Source organism: Oryx dammah, unplaced genomic scaffold (genome assembly GCF_014754425.2).
Source record: "Oryx dammah isolate SB20612 unplaced genomic scaffold, SCBI_Odam_1.1 HiC_scaffold_18, whole genome shotgun sequence".
In the NCBI taxonomy this organism is placed as follows: Eukaryota; Metazoa; Chordata; class Mammalia; order Artiodactyla; family Bovidae; genus Oryx; species Oryx dammah.
Window position 1 is genome coordinate 100,220,557 of NW_024070202.1, and position 24,378 is coordinate 100,244,934.

Here is a 24,378-nt window from a genome sequence, read left to right on the forward strand (position 1 = left end):
TGATCCAGAATAATTGAGTTACCATTCCCCTTTTGAATATGTAATGAACAACTGATAATCTAAGGATATTTTTCCTTCCCACCCTTTTAATTTCTAATTGTGCTCTCCTGAGATACTGATTTGAGAGAGATAAAGGTATCTCAAATGAGGGTGACTGGCAGTGTCTTCAGTAATTCAGTTTAAAGTAATATAGCCACACATATGGTCTTCCCTTGTGGCTCAGCTGGTAAAGAATCCACCTGCAATGTGGGAGACCCGTGTTTGATACCTGAGTTGGGAAGATTCCCCTGGAGAAGGGAAAGGCTACCCACTCCAGTATTCTGGCCTGGAGAATTCCCAGCCCTGGAATTGAACCCATGTCTCCTGCATTGGCTGGTGTTTAAAAAAAAATTTTTTTTTAATTTTAATCACTGAGCCACCTGGGAAGCCCCACAAAAAAAGGTAAATAGTATAGTAAAAATTAATACCCCTATCAGTTTAACTGAGACTCCTACCCCGTTCCATGGTTAAAATACCACTCTACGCTGTACTCTGACTTCTCATAAGTTAATTTCCACGTCCATATCCAGGGGAAGGAATGCACAAACTGATTTTAATTTTAAACTAACGGTGGGTAGTGGTAGGCACGGAAGGAGGAGTGAAAGAAGAGGTGTAGACAAGTTCATTGGTAGAATTTTCTGAGCAGGTGTGTGATGACTGTCCATATGGCTCACCCCAGGGTATTTTCTCAAGAGAGGTAAAGAGGTTATGTGCCTTCTCTCAGCTCAGCTTGCTCCTCCCTAGGAGGCATAGGTTTGTGCAAAAGTAATTGCAGTTTTGGACCATTAATTTTAAATCATTGTGACTAGGCTCAGCTACGTTTTCACTAATCAAAATAGAAACCATCACAATCTACACATTTTTTTTCCAATGAGAAATAAGTGCTTATTCCTGTAGTGTTAAAATCCATGGTTCGGGATTCGACGAAGTCTTGGGAAGCATGTTCTGCCTCCTGCTGGCCGTGGAAGCATTTTCCCTGCAAAAAGTCGAGATGCTTGAAGAAGTGGTAGTCAGGTGGTGAGAAGTTAGGTGAATGTGGCGGATGAGGCAAAACTTTGTGGCCCAGTTCCTTTAACTTTTGAAGCACTGGTTGTGCTGTGTGCGGCCGGGCGTTGTCATGGAGCAGAATTGGGCCCTTTCTGTTGATGAGTGCTGGCATCTTGTCAATTTGCTGAGCATATTTCTCTCATGTAATGAGCTCACCAGGATTCAGAAAGCTGTAGTGGATCCGATGGCAGCAGACCATCCAACAGTGGCCATGACCTTTTTTTGGTGCAAATTTGGCTTCAGAAGTGCTACGGAGCTTTTAGGTCTAACCGCTGAGCTGGTCATCACTGGTTATTGTATAAAATCCACTTTTTGTCACACGTCACAATCCGATAGAGAAATGGTTCATTGTTGTTCTGCAGAATAAGAGAAGATGACTTCAAAATAACAGTTTTTTTGATTTGCTGTCAGCTTATGAGGCACCCATTTATCAAGTTTTTTCACCTCTCCAATTTGCTTCAAATGTTGAATGACTATAGAATGGTTGACGTTGAGTTCTTCGGCAACTTCTTTTGTAACTGTAAGAGGACCGGCTTCGTTGATCCTCTCAAAAGGTCGTTATCAACTTCTGATGGCTGAACACTGCACTTCTCATCGTCAAGGCTCTTGTCTCTTTTGCAAAACTTCTTGAACCACCACTGCACTGTACGTTTGTTAGCAGTTCCTGGGCCAAATGCATTGTTGATATCAGTGGTCTCTGCTGCTTTACAACTCATTTTGAACTCAAATAAGAAAATTGCTCAAATTTGCTTTTTGTCTAACATTATTTCTCTAGACTAGAATAAATGTAAAATGAACAGCTAGTAATAAGTCACTAGCAAAAAAAAAATGAAGCAAGAAATATGTGTTAAAATGATGTCTAACATAACCACATTTATTTAAGAATGTATTCCAATATCAAACAGCAAAGTTCAACAATGCAAAACCAAAATTATGTTTGCACCAACATTTTAGATTCTCCCAAACCTTTCTCTGTAAAGGCAGTGCCTTAGTAGAAGGTGGGAAAAAGTGGAGCTTGCTTTTGAATGGTTGGAGCCCCACTTCTGTCTTGTAGTGGCAGGACTACTAGCCTCTCCTCCCATCTGAGAGGGTGCTTCTTCAAAAGTTGGCTCCTCCCAGGGTGGGTCTCTCTCCCTGCCCCACAGCTGGGGTTGCTTCCTGTGGGCTAGGACTGAATCTCTGACAGACTCTTATGGACCTCCTAGAAACTGAGGTGAATTCAAACCCTGCTTCTGCCCCTGCTGGCCACCCTCATTACCCAGGCTATATATATCTATATATCTATATCTTTTTTTGCTAATACAGTTATAAATTGGATCTTGGCCTGAGTCTGGAGGACTATAAAGCAGACTTTTACCATTATGGTCATTATGTCACCACAAGGCAGTTGGGCAACCCGCCTTTTCTGGTGCCGTCCTACTCCCTGGACCAGCACATTCACTTATCCTATGCTCTAGGTCTCCTGGTTTATAAAGGTGCTGGCAGTGGCAGAGGCCAGCCTGCATATACTCTCAGTACACGTTTACAGTTCTCTACAGAACAGAATTCTCTCTTCAATAGGATGTAAATCCTCATGGCTCTCTTAACAACTTGCCGTCAGTCTTAGGCACCAATGTCACCTGGAGCATGCAGTCATGGGTTTGCAAATCTATTTTTCTGGAATTGTCTTTTACAACTATCCCCTCCCCTCTTTACCTAAATAAACTCAGGAAAAAAAGCTTCACCAGCCTTACACTCTCACCAGTAAATAGCTCAGTAGATGAGTGCATAGACACAACAGGATATAGGTTTGTGCCTGATTCCTGCTATCCTAGTTGTAATGCATGTGTGCTCAATTGTGTCCAACTCTTTTGTGACCCCATGGACTGTACTGTATGTAGTCTGCCAGGTTCCTCTGTCCATGGGAATTTTCTGAGCAAGAATACTGGAGTGGGTTGCCATTTCCTACTCCAGGGGATCTTCCCCACACAGGGATTGAACCTGCATCTCCCGCATTGGCAGGCGGATTCTTTACCACTGAACCACCTGGGAAGCCCATCCTAGTTGTAATGCCGCCTCTAATCCCACCAGTTTATGTTTGAGTAATCTATGTTGAAAATCTATGTTATAGAGCAATATTTCTCAAACTTTAATATAATTATGAATCACCTAGGGGAACTTGTTAAAATGTAACTTATGATTCAGTAAGTTTCAGATTTACCTTTCAAGCAAGCCCCCAGGTGATGCCAAGGCTGATGGCCCATGTGCCAAACTCTGAGTAGAAAGAGTTTAGAGGATGATAAAGTCTTATCCTTAATCTGGCATTTCTAGCTTTTAGGATATATTCATGTATTGACATTTCCATCTTTATATATTTAGTATTTGGGCATATTCAAAACTGTCATTCATATTTCACTGTTCCTGCATTCTGCAGTCTAGCCCTTATAATAGGAACCTTATTGTCATCAGTATCCTTAGTTACCATCCAGAAGAAAACATCCACACAAGCTATCTGGTCATGAACTTTTATCTCCATTTCACTATCTGCTTTTTATTTCCATTGAGTCAAGACCTTTCCCGTGGTGTTTTCTATAAGCATTAAATTATTATTTAAGAACAAATGCACTAACTGGCACGTAGTTGTTAAGTCACTAAATCGTGTCCGACTCTTTGCAACCCCATGGGTTACAGCATGCCAGGTTTCCCTGTCTGTCATTATCTCCCAGAGTTTGCTCAAACTCATGTCCAAGGAGTCAGTGATGCTATTCAACCATCTCATCACCATTATCATCCCCTTTCTCCTCCTGCACTCAGTCTTTTCCAGCAACAGGGTCTTTTCCAATGAGTCAGCTCTTCACATCAGGTGGCCAAAGTATTGGAGCTTCAGCATCAGTCCTCCTAATGGATATTCAGGTTTGATTTCCTTTAGGATTGACTGGTTTAATACTTCGCAGACCAGGGGACCCTAAAGAATCTTTTCCAGCACCGCAACTTGAAAGCATCAATTCTTTGGCACTAAGCCTTCTTTATGGTCCAACTTTTCACATCCGAATATGACTACTGGAAAAACCATAGTTTGACTATATGGACCTTTGTCAGCAAAGCAATGTCTCTGTTTATAAAATGTTGTCTAGGTTTATCATAGCTTTCCTTCCAAGGAGCAAGTGTCTTGATTTCGGGGCAGCAGTAATTTTGTCCTCAGTGTGGAGCCCAAGAAAATAAAATCTGTCACTTTTTTCACTTTTTCCACTTTTTCCCCTTCTATTTACCATGAAGTGATGGGACTGGATGCCATAATCTTCATGGTTTGAATGTTGAGTTTTAAGTTGAGTTTTTTACTCTCCTCTTTCAACCCTCACCAAGAGGCTCTTTAGATCCTCTTCACTTTCTGCCATTAGGGTGATATGATCTATGTGTATATCTGAGGTTGTGGATATTTCTCCTGAAAATCTTGATTCCAGTTTGTACTTCATCTAGCCCGGCATTTAGCATGATGACTTTTTGGGCTCCAAAATCACTGCAGATGGTGACTGCAGCCATGAAATTAAGAGACGCTTACTCCATGGAAGAAAAGTTATGACCAACCTAGATAGCATATTCAAAAGCAAAGATATTACTTTGCCAACAAAGGGCCATTTAGTCAAGGCTATGGTTTTTCCAGTGGTCATGTATGGATGTGAGAGTTGGACTGTGAAGAAAGCTGAGTGCCGAAGAATTGATGCTTTTGAACTGTGGTGTTGGAGAAAACTCTTGAGAGTCCCTTGGACTGCAAGGAGATCCAACCAGTCCATTCTGAAGGAGATCAGCCCTGGGATTTCTTTGGAGGGAATGATGCTGATGCTGAAAGTCCAGTACTTTGGCCACCTCATGCAAAGAATTGACTCCTTAGAAAAGACTCTGATGCTGGGAGGGATTGGGGGCTGGAGGAGAAGGGGACGACAGAGGATGAAATGGCTGATGGCATCACAGACAAGATGGACGTGAGTCTGAGTGAACTCCGGGAGTTGGTGATGGACAGGAAGGCCTGGCGTGCTGCGATTCATGGGGTCGCAAAGAGTCGGACACGACTGAGCGACTGAACTGAACTGAACTGAACTGATTCTGCATATGAGTTAAATAAGCAGGATGACAATGTATAGCCTTGACATACTCTTTACCCAGTTTTCAACCGATCCATTGTTTCATGTCTGGTTCTAACTGTTGCTTCTTGACCTGTATATAGGTTTCCCAGGGGTCAGGTAATGTGGTCTAGCATTTGCATCTCTTTAATAAATTTCCATAGTTTGCTGTAATCTGCACAAAGGCTTTAGCATAGTCAATAAAGCAGAAGCAGATGTTTTTTTCTGGAATTCCCTTGCCTTTTCTATGATCCAATGAATGTTGACAATTTGATCTCTGGTTCCTATGCCTTTTCTAAATCCAGCTTATACATCTAGAAGTTCTTGTTTCATGTACTGTTGAAGCCTAGCTTGAAGGATTTTGAGCATTACCTTGTAAAATGAGTGCAACTGTATGGTAGTTTGAATGTTCTTTGGCACTGCCCTTCTTTAGGATTGGAATAAAAATTGCCCTTTTCCAGTCCTGTGGCCATTGCTGAGTTTTCCAGATTTGTTGACATATTAAGTGTAGCTCTTTAACAGCATCATCTTTTAGGATTTGAAATAGCTCAGCTAGAATTTCATTACCTCCCTAGCTTTGTTCATAGTAATGCTTCCTAAGCCCCACTTGACTTCACACTCCAGGATGTCTGGCTCTAGGTGAGTGACCATACCATCATGGTTATCTGGGTCATTAAGATCTTTTTTGTAAAGTTCTGTGTATTCTTGCCACTTTTTCTCAATAATGACTTTTGTTTCTATTTGGTCATTACTGTTTCTGTCCTCTATCATGCCCACCCTTGCAAGAAATGTTTCCTTGATATCTCCAATTTTCTTGAAGAGATTTCTAGTCTTTCCCATTGTATTGTTTTCCTCTGTTTCTTTGCATTGTTCACTTAAGAAGTCTTTCTTATAACTTCTTGCTATTCTCTGGAATTCTTCATTTGGTTGGATAAATCTTTCCCTTTCTCCCTTGCCTTTCACCTCTTCTTTTCTCAGACATTTGTAAAGCCTCCTCAGATAACCACTTTGCCTTCTTTCATTTCTTTTTCATTAGGATGGTTTTGTTCACCACCTCCTGTACAATGTTACGAACCTCTGCTCATAATTCTTTGGCACTCTGTCTACCAGATATAATCCCTTGAATCTATTCATCACCTCCATTACAGAATTGTAAAGTAAAATAAAAATAAATAAATAAATAAATAAATAAGAAAAAAAAATCATAGGGGATTTGATTTAGGTCATACCTGAATGGCCTAGTGGTTTTCCCTACTTTCTTCAATTTAAGCCTGAATTTTTCAATGAAAGCTCATGATCTGAGCCACAGTCTGTTCCATGTCTTGTTTTTGCTGACAATATAGAGCTTCTCCATCTTCAGCTGCAAAGAATATAATCAGTCTGATTTTTGTATTTACCATCTGGTGATGTCAATGTGTAGAGTCATCCCTTGTGTTGTTGGAAGAGAGTGTTTGCTATGATCCGTGCATTCTCTCAAAAAAACTCTATTAGCCTTTGCCCTTCTTCATTTTGTACTCTAAGGCTATATTTTCCTATTACTTCAGGTGTCTCTTGAATTCCTACTTTTGCATTCCAATCCCCTATGATGAAAAGGACATTTTTTTTTTTTCTTTTTGATGTTAGTTTTCGGTCTTATAGATCTTCACAGAAATGGTCAACTTCAGCTTCTTCTTTGGCAGTAGTGGTTGAGGCATAGTCTAGGATCACTGTGATACTGAATGGTTTGCCTTGGAAATGAACAGATCATTCTCTTGTTTTTGAGACTGCACCCAAGTACTGCATTTCAGACTCTTTTATTGAATCTGAGGGCTACTCCATTTCTTCTAAGGGACTTTGGCACAGAGTCGGACATGACTGAAGTGATTTAGCAGCAGCAGCAGTAGATATAACGGGCATCTGGATTAAGTTCGCCCATTCCCATCCATTTTAGTTCACGGATCCCTAAGATGCCGATGTTCACTCTTGTCATCTCCTACTTGACCATGTCCAATTTACCTTGATTTGTGAACCTTAACTATGTAAGGAATATTGCATAGGACCTTGCTTTCACCGCCAGACACATCCACAACTGAGTGTCATTTCTACTTTGGCCCAGCCTCTTCATTCTTTCTGGAGCTAGTAGTAAAAGAAGAGAAAAGTTCTATATAATGCTAGCTAGATGTAATTAATAGTTAAAAACACAGCCTTCTAGACTTTTTCATAGATTTTTTAAATCTACCTAAATGAAAACATATTATAAGTATAGTATAGCATAGTGTTTTTTGTTTGTTTTTAGCAGTGGTGTGTGGCTTGTGGAATCTTAGCTCCCTAACCAAAAATCAAATCCTGGCTTATGGCAGTGAAGCACTGAGTCCTAACCACTGGACTACCAAGGAATCCCCTGCATAGCATATTGTATATATATATTTCAATCTTATTTTCACTTAGTAATATATAATGGCATATTAATGAATTATGATGCATTCATCCTATTAAGCAGTTACCTAGTATTTCATTTTATGAATAAGTTTATTATTTGTTTACTTCAGTTTCCTCTTAGTAGGCATTAAATTATCTGTACTATAGTACACATTTTCATACTTGCTTCTTTATATTCTTTCCTAATCTCCTTAGAATATTTTTCTAGAAGTGAAATTACTGAACTGATAGACAAATTAAATTATTAATTTAATTTCAGTAGATCTGAAGTTTAACAGATTTTCATACATATACTGGCCATTTGAATATACAGGTTTTTGACTAAAACCATATCTTCCTTTATAAAAATGACAAGAGCTTGGGCTCTTTGACCTCCTGCTCCAAGCTTTAGGGATATACAGAGTCTTTGGCCTTTGTAGGTAAGTCCAGCTTCTGGAATTTTAAGTTCATAGGCTGTAATATGAAGGCTAAAATGAAAGTGTCATGTCTATGACTTTACAAACATCTAACCCATTATAAAGATATTTAAAAGCCACATTTCTATATACATAAATATTTAATGAATCCCTTGCCCCTTACTTTTTGATTCTCTCAGTACTGCATTTGGATTTATATTTTAATCAGACTGAGTCAACATTTAATTTTCATTCTCTTCAACTATCGTGCTCAATGAAGCAGAGAATCCATCCATCTTAACAAATACAGAGAAACACAAAGAGCAAATAAAAGAACCTCAGATGTGCTTGTGCTCTCTCTCTCTCGCTCAGAACAAACATCAGCTTGCTGTTTCTTGAGTGCCTTGCGTTTCTTCTGTGGGTAGAGAAGGATCAACTCAAAAGATCAACCCTTCCTCATACATTTTCTTTTCTCTTCCAGTTTTTGCTGTGTTTGTTGATAGTGTTCCATTGTCCACAAATTCTTTATTAGCCCATCAGTTGCTGCATTCTCTTAATTTCCCCTTGCACATACAAATAAGAGTTCAACACTGAATTTATCAAACTTGAGCTAAAATTTGTTTGATGATAACTCTCCTTTTTTTTTTTGGTCTTTTTCTCTCAATACTCTCCCCACTTTTGTTTCTTCTTTCTCTTTTTCTTCTTAATCTCATGGGCAGTATCTGCCCACGAATTACCTCCTTTTATTAATGATGTGAACAAGGAAGCAAGGCGTTCAACTCTAAAACATATTTGAAAGCAACACCTTCTAGCTTTTGGCTCAGAATAGTCAAGTGTCAAATCACCTGCCATAATTTTAAGGTTTTCCTTAATTACCCAGGCTGTTTAGGGCACTGTTTCTCAATAAGAACACTGCATTTTCGCCAGGTTAGTGTCTTGTGGCATGCTACACTAGTTTATTCTCCTTTTTTAAATGTTGGCAGCATCATTGCCTCAATACATATGCCCTTTTTCCTCCTACTTTCCACTATCCCCTCCGCCCTTTTTTCTTTGCCTCTCCAGATATTTTCCATCAGTAAGGTTGCGCTGAATTCCGCCTATGGCATTTTCTAATCAGTGATATCAGTCTTACTTTTCACTTATTATAATATCTCTGTAGTTTGATTGTGCATCCTTTGCACAATTATAATTACACTTTGTATGATACATCAAGAGATAGTCCAGACTTAGGAACTAACTACCATATTTGACTTCTTTTTTATTTTAAGGTATTTCTACCTGTTTGTAACTTACATTGAACTTTAATTTTTTGTTGGAGTTTTGTTCCTTTACAATGTTGTGTTAATTTCTGATGTATGATCTTAAATTTTTAAAGCATACATTTTCTGTTCTTCTTCCTCTTGTGTGTTGTGATGCTTCAAATATTTGGAAACTACTATTACTCTTTTCACTTTAGTCTTGTAATTCGTGACATGTTTTGGAGAATTTCCCATCAGATTGTCTTTCATAGCAACTTCTTTATAACCTGATACTCACGATTGAATATATTTTAGATACGGTTTGCCCAGTACAAAACTCAATGAGGCTCTTATTTACAATATTCTGGATGTTTACTTCCCTTCATGTAGTCTAATATTGCATGAAATTTTTAGTAGTTATTTGACAATCTGGTTTGATCATTTTAAAATAAGTTATAATATTCCCTAACTCCAAAGTTACCAAATGCTCTTTTGCTGTTAATAGCATCTCTACCTCTGACCCCAGGCAACCAGTGATCTTTCTGTCACTATAAATTAGTTTGCATTTTCTGAAGCTTTGTGTAAATGAAATCATACACACCTAGATAACCCATTACAAATGACTTTTCTCCTTTGGAGAATTTTTTTATTTAAAGGAAGCCAGATAATCCAAAATCTGTTTGCAGAATTGAATTTTTAAACCTAACTTTGAGATATTTGTCCTTTTAAATTTCTTCTTGTTGGTTTCAGTCCAGTGTTTCTGTATATCAAAATGATTTTGAATCCTGAAGCTGTGATCCAAAATATTAGATAGCTGTCCTTTCTAGCTATAAGGTTTCTGTATGTTTGACAAATGAATTTTAATACATTATTGCAGAACAAAGAATCATAAAATATTAGCACTGAAAGAATATAAAGTCATGAATTTTACAGTTGATCAGAACAACCAACATGCACTGGAGATGTTTTATCCACTTGATTTATCCAGAGCTAAAGGACTGACTATGACCTTTCCTTTTTACTTTACCTGAAGTGCTATGGCAATTATTGCATCTACCACTAACTCTGACATATTTTCAAAGACAAATAGCATATTATTTTTCAAAGGCAAATAAACGTGGTTCTAATTCCCTCACCATCCTCTTCATTTTTCTTAAATACTTTCTGTGTGTGTATATGTGTTTCAGTTCAGTTCAGTACAGTTGCTCAGTCATGTCCGACTATTTGTGACCCCATGAATGGCAGCACGCCAGGCCTCCCTGTCCATCACCATCTCCCGGAGTTCAGTCAAACTCACGTCCTTTGAGTCGGTGATGCCATCCAGCCATCTCATCCTCTGTCATCCCCTTCTCCTCCTGCCCCCAATCCCTCCTAGCATCAGAGTCTTTTCCAATGAGTCAGTGCTTCGAATGAGGTGCCCAAAGTACTGGAGTTTCAGCTTTAGCATCATTCCTTCCAAAGAACACCCAGGGTTGATCTCCTTCAGAATGGACTGGTTGGATCTCCTTGCAGTCCAAGGGACTCTCAAGAGTCTTCTCCAGCACCACAGTTCAAAAGCATCAATTCTTCAGCGCTCAGCCTTCTTCACAGTCCAACTCTCACATCCATACATGACCACTGGAAAAACCATAGCCTTGACTAAATGGACCTTTGTTGGTAAAGTAATGTCTCTGCTTTTGAATATACTATCTACGTTGGTCATAACTTTTCTTCCAAGGAGTAAGCGTCTTTTAATTTCATGGCTGCAGTTACCATCTGCAGTGATTTTGGAGCCCCCCAAAATAAAGTCTGATACTGTTTCCACTGTTTCCCCATCTATTTGCCATGAAGTGATGGGACCAGATGCCATGATCTTCGTTTTCTGAGTGTTGAGCTTTAAGCCAACTTTTTCGCTCTCCTCTTTCACTTTCATCAAGAGGCTTTTTAGCTCCTCTTCATTTCTGCCATAAAGGTGGTGTCATCTGCATATCTGAGGTTATTGATATTTCTCCCGGCAATCTTGATTCCAGCTTGTGTTTCTTCCAGCTCAGCGTTTCTTATGATGTACTCTGGATATAAGTTAAATTAACAGGGTGACAATATACAGCCTTGACGTACTCCTTTTCCTATTTGGAACCAGTCTGTTGTTCCATGTCCAGTTCTAACTGTTGCTTCCTGACCTGCATACAGGTTTCTCAAGAGGCAGGTTAGGTGGTCTGGTATTCCCATCTCTTTCAGAATTTTTCACAGTTTATTGTGTATATGTGTTTAGAAATCTTTAAAATTTTTTTGAGGTATAATTCATATTCAACAAAATTCATCCATTTTGAGTGTAAACTTTGATGAGTTGTGGTAAGTGTAAACATTTTTATAAGTATTATTACCAATCATTGTGCAGAATATTTTCATCACTCCAAAATTCCCTAATGCTTTTTTGCTTTCCATTTTTCTTCATGTCTGACTCCACGCAACCACCAATCTACTTCATATTTCTATAGACCAGTTTGCGTTTCCTAGAGCGTCACATGAATATAGTCATGCAGTATCTACTCTTAGTATCTAGCTTCTAGAATCTTTCTGAGCTATATCCATGATTTCTTGCCTGTTCCACTAGTTTATTTCTTTTTATTCATGTGTATTTTGTTTATTCATTCCTCTGTTCCTGGCTGTTTGAGTTGTTCCCATTTTAAGCTATTATGAATAAGGTGCTATGAACATTAGTGTACAAGTCTTTCTGTGGCAGTATATTTTCATTTCTCTTGGGTACATACCTACGAGTGGAACTACTGAGTCATATGTTTAATTTCGTATGAAACTGCCAAAGCACTTTTCAATGACTGTACCATTTTCCAGTCCCATCAGCAGTGTATAAGAGATCCAGATAAACATCCTCACCAACACTTAGTTTTCCTTCAAGTCATTCTGTGGATATATAGAAGTAACTTACTGTGGTCTCTATTAGCATTTCCTGATGACTAAAATGGTGAGAATCTCTTGATGGTTTTTTTTTTCCTTGCCATCCATTTTCTTCCTTGGTGAAGTACCTGTTCAGATTTCTTCCCAGGAACAATCAATAATGTCTTTCTCTCTCCCTCCTTCCCTTCTATTCTTTTTCTCCAAGTTGCTATTCCATCTTGCTCTCAATTCCTTTTTTTCTTGGTGTGTGTGTGTGTGTTTAGAATGGCGTCCACCCACTCAAACAAGTCTTTGCTGAAGATCAGAATAGGCCCAGTTGTTTTTGCAATAGTAACTGCAAGTCAGGGGTGCTACCAGGTGAAAATATTTACTGCTGGGAGAGAAGAAACATTCTATGAAAATGTATACAAAAAGCTTACTCATTGAATGACCTTCTTAGCATAATTTCTCATATAAAACCAAATAAACAAAACTTTAAGAAGCAATTGAAAATTTCTGCCACATAAATATTGGTGCTTTGAATCAAAGTAAGTCAATAAAGCTGAATTAAGGGGAAAAAAATCTCTCCTGTGATTTCTTGAGCTGATTTCATTAAACTTGTTAATAAAATGCAGTGTTCAATGTAGAGATTCTCAGCCTCTTTTAATGAATTCATCCTTTTGTTCCTAAAAGTTGAAACTCATCTTGACAGTAAACCATATTCAACATTTTCTTTGATCAGATTAGGAAGTTTAAATTTGTTAGAGATTTGTTTTGCCAACTATCTCAACTACTTGGAACAATCTAAAACATATTTTTCTTGGGATTTGCAGTATTAAAGCATAGCAGAAAGATAAGGAGGTTGGATAGTGAGGAAAATGGTTAACCAGTTCAAGATCAAATCATTGCATTCCATATCTATAAACTTGCCAGATGACAGGATAGTAACCTCAAACCGAGTCATATGGTCTAATTTTGTTGTTGTTCAGTCACTGAGTTGTGTCGATTCTTTGTGACCCCATGGACTGCAACACTCCAGGCTTCCCAGTCTGTCACTATCTCCCGGAGTTTGCTCAAACTCATGTTCTTAGAGTTGGTGATGCCATCTAATCCTCTCATCCTCTGCTACCCCCTTCTCCTTTTGCCTTCAATCTCTCCCAGCATCAGAGCCTTTTCTAATGAGTCGACTCTTCGCATTAGTTGGCCAAAGTGTTGGAGATTCAGCTTTAGCATCAGTCCTTCCAATGAATATCAGGATTGATTTCCTTTAGGATTGACTGGTTTGATCTCCTTGCAGACCAGGGGACTCTCAAGAGTCTTTTCCAGTACCACAGTTCAAAAGCATCAATTCTTCGGTGCTCAGCCTTCTTTATGATCCAACTCTGACATCTGTGAGACTTTATATCTCACATCTTAAAGACCCTGATGCTGGGAAAGATTGAAGGCAGGAAGAGAAAGGAATGACAGAGGATGAGATGCTTGGATGGCATCACTGACTCGATGAACATGAGTTTGAGCAAACTCTGGGAGTTGGTGATAGACAGGGAAGCCTGGCGTGCTGCAGTTCATGGCACTGCAAAGAGTCAGACATGACTGAGCAACTGAACTGAACTGAACTTAAATCTGTACATAACTACTGACTACTGGAGAAAACTTAGCTTTGAGTATATGGATCCTTGTTGGCAAAGTGGTATCTCTGCTTTTCAATACTCTGTCTAGATTTGTCCTTCCTTCCAAGGAGCAAGCGTCTTTTGATTTCACAGCTGCAGTAGCAGTCCACAGTGGTTTTGGAACCCAAGGAAATAAAATCTGTCACTGTTTCCACTTATCACCCTTTTATTTGCCATGAAGTGATAGGACTGGATGCTGTGATCTTAGTTTTATGAATGTTGAGTTTTAAGCCAGCTTTTTCACTCTCCTCTTTCACCTTCATCAAGAGGCTCTTTTGTTGCTCTTCACTTTCTGTCATTAGAGTGGTATCATCTCATTATCTGAGATTATTGGTATTTCTCCTGACACTCTTGATTCCAGCTTGTGATTTATCCAGCTGGCATTATGCATGATGTTCTCTGTATTAAGTTGAATAAGCAGGGTGACAATATAAAACCTTATATTACTTTCCCAATTTTCAACTAGTCTTTTGTTCCATGTCCAGTTTTAACTGTTCTTTCTGTGGCCTGATGATTGAACATTATCTAAGAGTTGCACAAATTCTGTATTGAGCATGTTCCCTTCAGTGGCTTTCCTCTCCTTATCTGGAGCCCTACTGCCTCCCTGGCCATCTTTTGTCTTCCTACTTCCCCTGAGATACTTGGGCCTCACAAAAATGTAATTCCATCCAGGGCTGCTCTTTCAGTGATTCTGGTCTGAATAATCACATGTCTAGATTTAGGAGTAAGGGGACTAATACCACCCCCTCTTTCACTAGACTTAAAATTTATTAAAATGTGTAAGCTCAGCTTTTCTCAATTTCTCTTTGTTTTTTATTTTAAATGTAAGAAAATTATATTCTTTTTTATTCCCTTTGTTACATTCCATATAGACAACATTAAATTGAGTATCTGTATTAGTTTGGTTTGCAGTTTGTGTCTTTGTATTTTTGTCTATTTTATTAACTTCTTTTTTCCCCCTAAATCCAAACCCTGTTTCAGTCCATTCGGACTGCTATACTACATTGGACTGGATGGCTAATAAACAACAGGCATTTATTTCTTTTAGTTCTCCTAGGCTGGAAGTTCAGGATCAAGGCACCAGCATGGTAGCCTTTTGATGATGTTTCCCTTCCTGGTTCATAGCTCGTGCCTTGTTGCTGTGTGCTCATGTGGTGGAAGGAGCAAGGGATCTCTTAGAAGCTTGTTTTATAAAGACATGAATCCCATTCATGAAGGATGAAACCCTCATGGCCAAATCTCCACTCAGAGATCTTATCTACTAATACCATCATCTTTGGAAGTTGGGATTTCAACATATGAATTTGGTGGGGCGAGTCAGACACAGACATTCAGACTAGAGCAGTCCCTTTCCTCCTACTATATTTGGTTTTCATTCTGTTATTTTAACTTTTTAAATTGAATTAATAGTTCTGTACTTTTTCAGTTTTTTTTTTTTTTAATTTCAAAAATGGGTTCAAAGACTAAATTTTTCCTTTAAGGACAATTTTAACTACCATTATACATTTTAAAATATGCAGTTTTTTAAATTGTTATTCACTTTTAGGTTCTTTATAGTTTCTATTATGATTACTTCCTTGAATTTTTTGTTTTTTAATTTAAGCAATCTGAAGTTTTTTCTGGTGTATTTTAAGTTAATTTCATTGTGCTTAGAAATCTTTTTTTCTAGTTCTTAGGCTTTTGTGTGAGTGTGAATGCGAGAGAGAGAGAAAGGGAGAGAGGCTTGTTTCATAAAACATAGCTTAGCATATGGACAATTTCCATAGCTACCCCTTTATGCTAAAGAAAAATGTAGTTTACAATACTAAATATGTGGTTCTATACAAGCCCATTGATCAATCTGGCTAATGTAAGGTTTAGATTTTCTCTGTATTAACTGATCTCTTTTTTATGTGGTTGACCTACTGATTACTGAGATCTGCCTGCCATGATGATAGATTTATCAATTTCCTCTTATATTTATGGTGATATTTGCTTTATTTATTTCAAAGCTATGTTATTCGGTAGCAACAGATTTCAAACTGATATACCTTTTTGGTAAACTGGATTCTTTATTAATGCCTTTGGCTTTTGGTTTTATTTGTCTGAAAGAAACTGTAGCCTCATTTTGGAGAGTATTTGCCTGGCACATAATTTCTCATCCTTTCTCTTTTTATGATATGTTTATGTAACTTGTAAACAGAATAGCACCAGAAATGTAAAAATTTTTGAGACTAATTTCCTTTTAATCAATAAGCTTAATTCACTTAAACTATTTGGATTACTAAATTTAATTTTATCCATATCACCATATTCGTGTTCTCCATTTACAGTGCATTTTTTGTTTCATTTTTCTTGTATAAGATTAAATAACTGTTGTAGTTTTCCTTTTTTATTTTCTATGTGTTTGGTAGTTTTATACTTTTATTTTCAAGTTGTTAATGGCAATGTTAAAATCTCAATGTACATATTAATTATAAAACTAATCAATGTCTTGACCCCATTGTATATCAAAATGAGTAACTTAAAAGGCTTTAACTCAAATAATCCATTTCCCAAATATCATTGTACTACCTGATATTTTAATATGATTTTATAATCCTACAAATTATATATTATCTATCTATCTATCTGTGTTGACACATTTATCTACATGTTTGCAATCACATTTTGCTTGTTAGTGTAACTTTCATGGTAGACCTTTCTTTTAGGACCATTTTCTTTCTTCTCTTAGTATGTCCTTTAGGCTTTCATTTAATGAAGATCTATTAGGTGGTGAAATTCCTCAGGATCATTCTTTCTTTTCTTTTTTTTTAAGCCTGAAGTATTTTTATTCTGCCTTCATTTTGGAAGGACAGCTTTTTCTGGATATACAATTTTAGGTTGACAGTTGTTTTCTGTCAGCTCTTTGAATATAGTTTGCTGTTAGTTTCTGTTGGTGCTATTGAGAAAGTAGTTGTCAGTGTAAATGTAGTCTTTTTGCAGGTCTTTTCTTTCTTTTCTCTTGGTCTCCTTGAAAGACTTTGTCTTTGGTGTCTATAATTTACCATCATTCATCTGGCAAAGGATTTCTTTTGATTAAACTATGTGGTATCTGTGTACCAACTCTGATGATTCAAATCTTTCATCCCTTTTGAATATTCCCAGCCATTAACTCTCCAAGTATTGCTTTTTGCCCAGACTCTTCTTGTCTTTCGTAACTCTTATCACAAATGTAATTTTCCCATCTGTTCTCTATGTTTCTTATTCATTCTTCCATATTTTTCATTTCTTTGGTCCTTGTTGTATTCCATAATATTTTATTATTCTTTATCAAAACAGATGTTGCAAAAATGTAAAAAGAAACATGTGCTTTTCACTGAAACTTTCACTAAAGCATTGTTGTAATGATAAAAGAATCAAAACAGACCAAATGCTATCACTAGAGCACTGGTTGTCTAGCATAAGTTCATATAACAGAGAACCACGTAGTTTTATAAAAGAATGTCAAATAGCTCTCTATATTGCTATGAAGTTGTAAGTCCAAATATAAGTGAAAAAATTTTAACAGTGATGAACTTATGTCAGTATAATATTTTAAAGATTATATGTTGCTTCATTAAAAAAACAAAATTTAGTGTCTTAAATCAAGAATTATGCATTATTTTCTTACGTTCTGATGGGCTGACTGGGTGATTCTTTTACTTATTTTGTCTGGGAATTGTTACATGGCAATGGAGAGCTTTGAGCTCACTCCCATGTATTAGCCTCAGCTGGTATGACTAAAAGCAAGGAAGCTTTACTTTAAAGTGAATAAATAAAACAGAAAGAAAAACAAAAAAGTAAAAACTGATTTTCTTTTAAGAAGTAAGAAAGATTTACAAGATTATTAGGACCAAAAAGACTCAAGAGTCAACTTGAAAAAGTTATCACTGGCCAAAATTAGGACAATTTGATAATGAGAAAAATAAATGTAGTAAATTAAAATATATCAAATATTTTAAAATCTATGGGATAATAATAATAATTTATAAAATAATAGTGTCTTTGGATACCTTTGGAGATCCAGTGCATTGTTTTGAAAACTGGGGAATAAACGAATAGAATCAACCTTTTATGCTGCATTTCCTTTGTGGATTATGCCTCAAGGTTATCAAATGTTGATGAGAGCATTCTCTTTATAGATGCTTTTTAGCAAAAAAGTGAAGAAAGAATGATTCAGTTGAGAATCATCATGTTTCAACCTCTACTGAAATAAAGTATCCAGGCAATAGTTATTAATTATTCACATCAAGAAAGAGACAGATATTATATATCTCTTGATAGAAGTGTGTGATATCATCCATAAAACATTATTGCCAAAACAAAAACATACTTTTGAATTGATAGTTTAGATCTAACTACTGATTAACAGCATATACAAGAAATAGAAGAAATATTAAGTAACACCACAGAGAGTCAATCAATAATATTCAGTTTGTAATAAACTATGTGAGATAAATGGCCCAGTTGCGTCAATAAACAGATTATAAGGAAAAGGAAAAAATGATGAAAGAGCAATCTGTCAATTAAAATTAACTTAACAGATGTAAAAACAAGTGGAGTGTATGGATCTCATTAGAAGCCTGATAAAAACAAATCATAAAACAACATTGTTAAACAATTGAAAAAAGAAATATTTTTAATGGTGATAATGATATTGTGGTTATATATTTTAAGGACTATCTTTTAGAGTTAAATACAGAAATGTTTATAGATTAAATGATACCTGAAATTTACTTCAAAATCCAGTAGGAATATTGGGAGTTTTGGGGAGGAGCTGTGGCTAAGAGTGGATATTGGTTGATCACTGCTGAATATTATTGCTGGGCAAATGGAGATTTATTATTATTTGTCATATTATTCTCTCTACTTTTGTATATGTTTGAAGTTTTGATTTAAGAAAAAGTGATGCTGAAAAGAGGAAAATAGTTTTCCATGGTAAATTTGGGCTCTGAACAGAGATATGAATAAAACTACTGTAGAGCAGAAAAGGAAAAAAAAAAAAACCTGATAATTTTTTATGGTTTCCAGCTCATATTTTGATTGCTTATTTCATTTCTTTAAACATATTAAATCTTTTTAAAAATTACATTCTGTTTTTGATAACTATAATAAATTTAACATTTGGGAATCTAAGTCTACTCTGTTGTTTTGGTGACTTAAGATCTTCAAAACCTCACTTGTTTTTAAAAATAACTTCATCAGGAAAAGAAGTTACAATTATACCAGTTTATAGAAAAATATTGAAAACAAAATAAGATGGCTTTAAAGTCAGAAACAATGAGGCTACAAGTTCATCACTTACCATTTGAACTTGGACATATTAATTTTCTTGCACCTAAGTTTCCTCATCTATAAAACATAGTAGTAATGCCTAGTTCAGAGAATCCCTATGAGAGTTAGTAAATAATTCATGGAAAATAGCACCATACCTGACATGCTTAAGCACTTTAAACATGGTAGCTTTATATATATATATGTGTGTATATATATATGTGTGTGTATATATATATTTCCTGAATTGGGGAGTAACATAGATAAATATCATCTTTGGGTATAAAACCATCAAAGAATTTTTTCTTCATTTACACCCATCTCACACCTAGCATGTAGACCTGGAAATCAGATAATAATGCCACATTTAGAAGTGGGCTGGATTATACAACTGACAACAAATGTTCTTAAAAACCAAATCTAACATTGTGGACCAAAAACATTGAGTAGCAGGAATGAAATATACTTGTTCTTCTCATTAACCTTTCTTAAGTATATCACTTAATTTTGGGGGGAGAACTAGAAGTCATGGGTTTGCAAAGAAGTACTAATGAATTGGCCATGAGTGTTTTCATCCTTGCTACAAATGATTTGATTCAGGGCATGGGTAGAGTATATTGTTGGTTTCTGAAAGATCATCTTACTTATGGTCATCAGAAGTTAAATCATTGTGTAGTTTTATTTATTTAAAATTAGGGCTTTATGTTATATTCCTGGGTCAAGAAGATCCCCTGAAGAAGGGAATTCGGCTACCACTCCAGCATTCTTGCTTGGAGAATTCCATGGATAGAGGAGTCAGAGTAGCTTGACTCAGTCATGTCTGGATATGATTGATATGACTTCATTCTAACACTAAAGGATTATAGAGAAAAATGATTCAGTTATTATTAACCATTCAGTACACCAGAGTTGGTTCCCCAATGCTGCCCTGGCATCCAAAGAAACATTTCTGCATATATTCTGCAGAAACAGCACAGGAAGAATTTACTACTTTGAAATCTACTTTGTATGAGACACACCACTGCCTCCAAAGACTATTTTTTAGACTCTCAAGGGCAGGTCTCCTTATTTTTGGTTAAATCAAAGGTTTCATCTACAAAGAAGAAAACATGAAGAATGGCAGTGCCTTTCCGTTTGTCGTGCTCAGTAACAATTTTGCTGAAGGGTTCATGCAACAGAATCTAGCAAATTATAAATCAAGTTTTGTCAGAAGACTTGCAAGATATCTTACTCTTGTGAGTAAGAATATTAAAACTGGAATGACTCTAAGTGAAACAGTAATTTGAGTTCAGATATATTGTTGTATGTGTTACTAACATGAAATTCATTCTACCCATGAGCTGTTTTGCCCCCTTTTCCCTTAGAAGCCTAAGATTCTGTGCTATGCTGTGCTTAGTCACTCAGTTGTGTCTGACTTTGTGACCCTGTGTGCTGCAGCCTACCGACTTCTCTGTCCATGGCGATTCTCCAGGCAAGAATACTGGAGAGGGTTGCCATGCCCTCCTCCAGGGGAACTTCCTGACCCAGGGATTGAACCCAGGTCTCCTGCATCACAGGGAGATTCTTTACCATCTGAGTCACCAGGGAAACCCAAGAATACTGGAGTGGATAGCCTATCCCTTCTCCAGGGGATCTTCCTGACCCAGGAATCAAACTGGAGTCTCCTGCATTGCAGGTGGATTCTTTATCCCCTGAGCTACCAGGGAAACCCAAGATTCTATTTGGATCCAGATAATTTTTACTATGTCTCATTTATTTGTTTATGCTGAAACAGACAGGAAAGTCAAATAGTTCAGATATATTTTTCTTGTTATTCATTCAGTTCACAATATTGATCATGTACATTAGCTGTGCATAGGACCAGAGAATACCCTAACAAAATACATGAGGCTACAGTGACATCCAAGTACACAAATGTGAAAAATATAAGCAGTCATGAGTATATGGCATTCCAGGTGTAGATGCAGCATCTTCTGTCTTTCTCCACTAATCCTGATAAGCCCGTTAAAATGATGACTAATTAAAAAAAAATCTTCCACGTATTTAAAATGACTTTCAAGGCTGACCTTTACGTTAACGTTTACTGGAGTTTGCCTGTTTGCTGCCGCTTCTGCTAAGTCACTTCAGTCGTCTCTGACTCTGTGTTACCCCACAGACGGCAGCCCACGAGGCTCCCTGGTCCCTGGGATTCTCCAGGCAAGAACACTGGAGTGGGTAGCCATTTCCTTCTCCAATGCAGGAAAGTGAAAAGTGAAAATGAAGTTGCTCTTTGGGAGAAAGACAAATCAGGAAGACCAGATTTGGGGGGGCATGGGGTCTCTAAGCTGTTGGAAGCTACACAGTGATTCATGGATATGGCCTCAGAAAGAGATAGTTTCATCATCTGGGGCTTTTATGAAAAATGTGGTTAAAAAGCCAAAACAAATGCAGTGTGTGCTTATATATGTGTGTGTGTATAGGCGTGATCCTCTATCCTTTATCGCACCAAAAAAACCTAGGGCAGAATTGTCAAGCTTCTCTCCTGTATAGTACTCATCACTTTGAATTACTTCCTTTTCATAACATTTCTCTCTTTTAAAACTATCCTGTTTGAAAATAGAAAATGCCTCTGTCTGGTGACGGAGGGGATAGCTAGGGAATTTGGGATTGAGATGTATACACTACTATATTGAAAATGGGTAACCAACAAGAACCCGCTGTATAGCACAGAGAATCCTGCTCAATATTATGTAACAACCTAAATCTGAAAAGAATTTGAAAAAAGAATCAGTTCAGTCACTCAGTCATGTCTGACTCTTTGCAACTCCATGGAGGAGCACACCAGGCTTCCCTGTCCTTCACCAGCTCCCAGAGCTTGCTCAAATTCATGTCCATCAAGTTGGTGATGCCATCCAAGCATCTTATCCTCTGTCATTCCCTTCTCCTCCTGCCTTCAATCTTTTCCTGCACCAGGGTCTTTTCCAATGAATCAGTTCTTTGCATCAGGTGGCCAAAGTATTGGAGTTTCAGCTTCAGTATCTGTCCTTCCAATGAATATTCAGGACTGATTTCCTTTAGGATTGACTGGTTTGATTTCCTTGTAGCCCAAGGGACTCTCAAGGGTCTTCTCCAACACCATAGCTCAAACGCATCAATTCTTTGGCACTCAGCTTTCTTTATAGTCCAACTCCCACATCCTTACATGACTACTGGACAAACCATAGCTTTGACCAGACAGACCTTTGTTGGCAAAGTAATGTCTCTGCTTTTTAATATGCTGTCTAGGATGGGAAGATCCCCTGGAGAAGGGAAAGGCTACCCACTCCAGTATTCTGGCCTGTAGAATTCCAGGGACTATATAATCCATGGGGTCTCAAAGGGTCAGACATGACTGAGCGACTTTCACTTTACTTCATTTCACTTCATAGCTTCTTCTTCCCAGAAGCAAGCATCTTTTAATTTCATGGCTGCAGTCACCATCTGCAGTGATTTTGGAGGCCACTCCCATCAAAAAAGGTCTCTCACTGTTTCCATTGTTTTCTCATCTATTTCCCATGAAGTGATGGGATCAGATGCCATGATCTTAGTTTTCTTAATGTTGAGTTTTAAGCCAACTTTTTCACTCTCTTCTTACACTTTCATCAAAAGTCTCTTTAGTTCTTCTTTGCTTTCTGCCATAGGGGTGGTATCATCTGCATATCTGAGGTTATTGTTGTTTCTCCCAGCAATCTTGATTCCAGCTTGTGCTTCATCCAGCCTGGCATTTCACACTATGTACTCTGCACAGAAGTTAAATAAGCAGGGTGACAATATATAGTCTTGACGTACTCCTTTCCCGATTTGGAACCAGTCTGTTCCAAAAAAGACGAGACACATGTATACGTGTAACTAAGTCACTTTGCTATACACCTGAAACTAACACAACATTGTTAATCAACTATATGCCAATATAAAGTAAACGGTTTTTTAAAGGCTAAGAAAAAAGAAAATACACTTGTAACATGTTCAGGATGGGAGGAAAAACAGTGGTTTTTCTTGCATTCTTTATCCATTAAATAATTTATGTGAATATGGATTTTTGAGACCCTGTTAAAAGATTTAAAACTCGGTGAAGTTTGAATAGACACCTTTGCTGGGGAGCAATGGACTCACCCTATAGCACTGTGTTGGCAAGGCTTGCCTTATGACATTGTCGAGTTTCTTCTGGGTACTTCCACCTTCTCCTAGTTATATGAAACTTTTCAGATTAAGATATTTAAAGACCAGGTTGTACATGATGATAAATTTAGATTCTACACTAAGAGCTAATTCCTGGTTACTTGGAAAAATAACTCTTCAATATTGGGAACTCATTGCTTGCCTATGGAGTTCAGGGGAAAAGCAGCCAGAAGCCAGGCAATAGGACACACCAGCTGTCTGTCTGAAGTTTTGTATTAATAGCTAATGAGCCATTTGGATAGAAAAGCACAACAGCTAGGGGAGAATGGGATTAAGGAAAACTTATATCAAATATTTCATTGATTTGGTTTGGCATTATATCAAGATTCTGTTGCTGGATTCAGTACATGGGATTTCCCTTCTCTCAATATCTTTTGCTCAATATTTATATTTATTTAAGTGTATTTGAAGTTTCTACTTGGGGACATAATTGCATATATTTAAGCAAATTCAACTCCTTGGAACTGATAAGAAACCAAAAAATTTCAGCAGTAAAATACAATAAAACATGAGCTTATCAAGTTATATCAGATATATTTATTGAATCATAGTGTGTGTAGTGTTAGCTGCTCAGTTGTGTCCGGCTCTTTGCTACCCCATAGACTGTAATCAGCCAGGCTCCTCTGTGCATGAGATTTGCCAGACAAGAATACTGCTGCTGCTGCTAAGTCACTTCAGTCGTGTCCGACTCTGTGCGACCCCATAGACGGCAGCCCACCAGGCTCCCCCGCCCCTGGGATTCTCCAGGCAAGAACACTGGAGTGGGTTGCTGTTTCCTTCTCCAATGCATGAAACTTAAAAGTGAAAGTGAAGTCGCTCAGTCGTGTCTGACTCTTAGCGACCCCATGGACTTCAGCCTACCAGGCTCCTCTGTCCATGAGATTTTCCAGGCAAGAGTACTGGAGTGGGGTGCCATTGCCTTCGGTAGTAGACATTCCCTTCTGCAGGGGAACTTGCAGACCAAGGGATCAAACCTGAATTTCCTGCTTTGCAGGCAGATTCTTTACCATCTGAGCCACCAGGAAGATAACTGGGCATACAGGTTCCATAGCAAAATTGTCTGTCTTTGTTGATATTAGAGGGTGCACTCATAGTCCAACTGCATTAAAAAATAGCAGAAGACTAACCA